The sequence below is a fragment of the Quercus suber genome, unplaced genomic scaffold (genome assembly GCF_002906115.3).
Source record: "Quercus suber isolate HL8 unplaced genomic scaffold, Cork oak 2.0 scaffold_79, whole genome shotgun sequence".
NCBI lineage: Eukaryota > Viridiplantae > Streptophyta > Magnoliopsida > Fagales > Fagaceae > Quercus > Quercus suber.
Window position 1 is genome coordinate 1,513,568 of NW_027069544.1, and position 4,460 is coordinate 1,518,027.

General features: G+C 32.6%; 1 long non-coding RNA gene across 1 annotated transcript; it reads right to left on the reverse strand.

The window, feature by feature from the left end:
* Nucleotides 1-1,788: 1,788 nt before the first annotated feature.
* LOC112017358 (uncharacterized) lies at nucleotides 1,789-4,023 on the reverse strand. The gene is made up of 3 exons (XR_002883467.2): nucleotides 3,834-4,023; nucleotides 3,180-3,231; nucleotides 1,789-2,088 (listed from the first exon to the last, which is right to left on the reverse strand). It is a non-coding gene; the product is annotated as an uncharacterized LOC112017358 (long non-coding RNA).
* Nucleotides 4,024-4,460: the final 437 nt, after the last annotated feature.

Below are 4,460 nucleotides of genomic sequence, written 5' to 3' on the forward strand. Positions count from 1 at the left end.
ATATTTTAATTAAAAAAATGTAAATACTTTTATTGGTCAATAAAATGCATTAAAAATGCCCCATTGTATCCTAAAATGCAGAAGATTAAAAAGGGAAAAAATAAAAATAGTCAAACTTCAGCTAACAAAATTAAATTTTAGTAGACAAATTTATTAACTCATTCTTGAAGTATGCTAAAATCAAAATTAATACCAGACAAATTCATTAAAAATACAACGTAATTGTCTTGAAATATGCTAAAATAGAGATTATAAATTTCAAAAACAAAAGAAAAATCTCTCATCTCTCTATCGCTCTACCTCTCCATCTATGTTCTTACCTTTCTTTTCTTCATCTTGATTCTTGATCTTTTTCTGTAAACTCCAGTCTTGCTTGAAATCTTTCTTTGTTGATTCCCTTCAATACACAGTAAATTCAAAATTGAAAAGGGGCAGCATGAGCTGTGGGCATACCAGAGGTAATCTTCTCCCCCTCTCTATCTTTCTGAAAATTAAGATGTAGAGTCTGCTATTTATTCAATTTAAATTATATTTTTTTTAGTCTATTTCACTACATGATTGATTGATAGGAGTCATAGGACAGCACATTTTTTGCAAATAGGACAGGCTAGACAACACATTTTCTACATAGTTGCACACTACACAGTTGCACACTATACAGGCTGCACAATCATAGGACAACACATTTTCTTACTTTATCAATTATTATAAATTATCATACTAATTAATAATTTGATGTGTATCATATCAACTCATTTTTATTATAATGACACTAATTTATTGAACTATGTAATAAATTAATTTTTATTTGTGTAGATTTAGACTTTAAAGTGGTCAGGGCTTTAGAAAAATTGCAATAACTAGATTCTATTATTCTATACTTAAAATTTGATTAATGTTTAAATATAAAAAATGCCCCACTTAAAATTTTCACCTAAGGCCCACAAAGTTATTGAGCCGGCTTGCTTGTAAGATATTTGAATGACAACAACTTGACCTACATCTTGTTTTCTCTCACCAAATACTCGACCTAATTTTGTTGTGAGGGCATTATTCATCTGTGACATTCTTCTTATACCGAAGACCTCCCACACATTTTTGTTTGCAAATATCATCTCATGCCCATACATACGTTGGTTTTTCTCCTCTTCTTGCCCCATAACAAGTCTTTAAGGAGAGTCAATTTTATTTCATGTTTTTTCGTGGAAATTGAGAGGTGAGGTAGGTGATATTGCATATATAGGAGTTGTTGTAGTTGTTATTTTGATAAGACAAGTTCTTGAAGAATGGGAGAGAATTTTTTGTTTCCAACCTTGAACTTTTTGCTACATCTTTTGAACCACTTGTTCCAAGGTTTTGCTTCTTGACACATTTTTACTTAATGGAAGGCCCAAATATTTCGAATGCATATCCATTGATTTGAGTTTGAAGTCTAGCTCTTAATTGTAAGGGTGGTGCTCTTATTAAACATTATGGTATATTTCTTAAATTCATGGGTTACCTAGACCAAGACTTGTATTTAGAGAGAACCCCATACCTCATTCTCATTTTCTTGGTAGGCTTTCACAAATTTTTTTTTTTTTTTTTTTAAGTCATCTGTAAAATTGCAAATGGCTTACATTAGGGCCCATAGGCTAGACTAAATCCCTTTTTGCTATCATCCATTTTACCCATGGTGTCACACCCCAAACCACAAAGGGTCTAAGGCATGAAAAAGACATCTCAAAGAACCTGTAAATTTTCCTTTTTTGACAATCCAATTCACATAAATCATATCAAAAACCAACATTAAAAATTATCATAATAATTTCATTAAATATACTCTCAAAGTAAGTCAAAGCTCTAAGCAATAATTACAAGAACCATTGGCCACAAAAGAATAGAGGTCTGAATAATTAATTACATATCACAACTTGTCACATCAGTGGAAATAACATCACAACCACTTTAATATATAAAAGAATGAGTCAAGCCTATTCTAAGATTTACACCATCTAATATACCCATTACAAAAGTTCAGCCTCCATCAGTAGTTAGTCTAACTACTATTAGCCACCAAAAAGCTGTCTCAAAAGACTGTTTCCAACTCTGAAAAGGTTATAAAATAATAGAATGAGACAGAGCCCAATAAGTAGCATATTTAATGGGGGTGGGGGAAATGCAGTTTCATCTACTATAATAATAGGAATATGATAAGAATGATTTAATAATGAAATATAAGTTCCTCAAAGTAAATATCTTGAAACCATATGCTATTATCTGTGAGCAATAATAGTATAATTCCAAATCCATAAATTCTAACATATGGTAATTTATCTCAAATATACCACACTACCACATAGACCAGTCAGGGGATCCACCCATTCACAACTAGCATGATATTGTCCTCTCTGATATGTAGACTCTTGGCCCCATAGACAGCAGCCTCACCCATACCCTCAAGGTTTTCCTCTCTCCCCATGGGCAGTAGAGAGAGCGCGTCAAATAAGACCTCTCTTACATGTGGTCTCTTGGCCCCATGGGCAGCAACCTTACCCACACACAATCAAGGAACCTCTTCCACTTATAGACAGCAGGGAAGAACGCGTCATCCAAAGTGAAAGGGCACTAACCTGAATTTGATTCCATTGTCACAAAGACCACGGAAACCAAATCGGGTGATCACCAGGAAATCACACATGGCATGGTGTCAAAACCACATAAAGCTCACATGTATACATTACTTTGTAACACATAGTTCATATCCAGGTAGTTTCAGAACCTTAAATAATCTAACTTCTACAAAGTTTGCAAGGTTTTCAACTTCATTCTTGTCAAGAAATTTTCTAACAATTTTGCCAGATAACAAGACAAGATAAGCATCTTTAAATTTTCTAATAAACCATAAAATCCAAGATTTCCTTATCAAATATTAAATAAAAGATGCTCATTTTTCTATATTAACAATTCATACATTTCTCCAAATGCAATACCAAATATGATGCATTTTCATATATAATCATATATATATATGATATATATATGATTATATATATGTATATATATAAAAAATAGGGTCACAACACAATACTTTTAAGAAAACATACATCCATATATAATTTTTCAAAATGTGTTGAACTCAAAAACAATATTTATGAAACATGGTTATTTTCCAAAAATCCCATTAAAAAGCTACTTACCTCACAACCGCAAAATCCTAATTCTCCAAGCTCCAAGGAGATTAGCTAGAACCTAAACAATATCAAGTAAACCTATCACAATAAATATAGAGCTTGAAATTGCATCTAGCCACAATTTAGGAATTGCCAAGTAATCACTTAATTAGGCAAGCCTAGTATTTAACCTCATCAATAATAATATATTCTACTTCCATAATCTCTCAACAAATTGATTCACAAGGCATAAACTCCAATTTATAGAGTTAATCCATTTAACATCATCTCTAGCATTATGACTAACTTCCATAAAATTTACACTACATCATTAAGAGACCCATGAAAGCAAAATCAATATATCCTCTAAGACAAGAAATTTAGAACTTCGACTAACTCCAATAAACCCAATGGCAATGGAAAAATTAAATTCACCAACCATCACATGTTTTACTTAAAACTCCTAATTTTTTCCACCATACATAACCCTTAAGTAGTCATCAATAGCACAAAAGATATACCCATTCATCAAATAATTCCACCAATACAAAACTCATACATAAAAACACATAAATATCACTTCCAATACTCATAAATCACATGGATATTATTATTAAAGTTTAAATAAAAATAACCTCAAGAAAAAGTGCAAAACTCACCAAAAAGATGAGAAATTTTTACCTCAAATAAAATGATGAAGATGCTTTGGGGTTCCAAAGTATTTTTCCGGTGATCTTGCCGGAAAAATGATGATGAGATGGTGTGGTTTGGAGTGGAGGCCGGCGAGTGATTGTGGAAGTAAGTGTGTGTGTGTTTCGGTAAAGAGAAAGAAAGAAAATAGGGAGCCGGCCAGAAGAAGAGCCAAGAGGGAGTGGGTAGTGGGGTTAGGTGGGGCTTGGCACGTGGGAACCCAAAATAAAAGCCTGGTCATTGATTTTTTTTTTTTTTTTTAAGTTGACTGGGACGTTACACATGGTCTATTTGTTAACTAGTGGTCATGAATTGTTTATGCTGGCCAATAGACATAATAGATTCTCAACTCCCATGATCACTATTGAAAGATCTTAAAACTCATAAACCGCTTAGAGGTTAGTTGCATATCAATATTCCTCAAACCTCTCAAAAAAAAAAAAAGATAATTGTCCCACATTGCTTAAGAGAGTATATTGTGTGTAGTATAACTTATCTCACCCTCTCATAAAAGTCACCATGGCTTTCAAGTGGAGTTGTGATGTACCTTTGTGTTAGAACCCCTTTCTCTCTCCCTTGTGTATGTGTGTGTGTGTTTGTTTCTAAAAAAAAAAACAA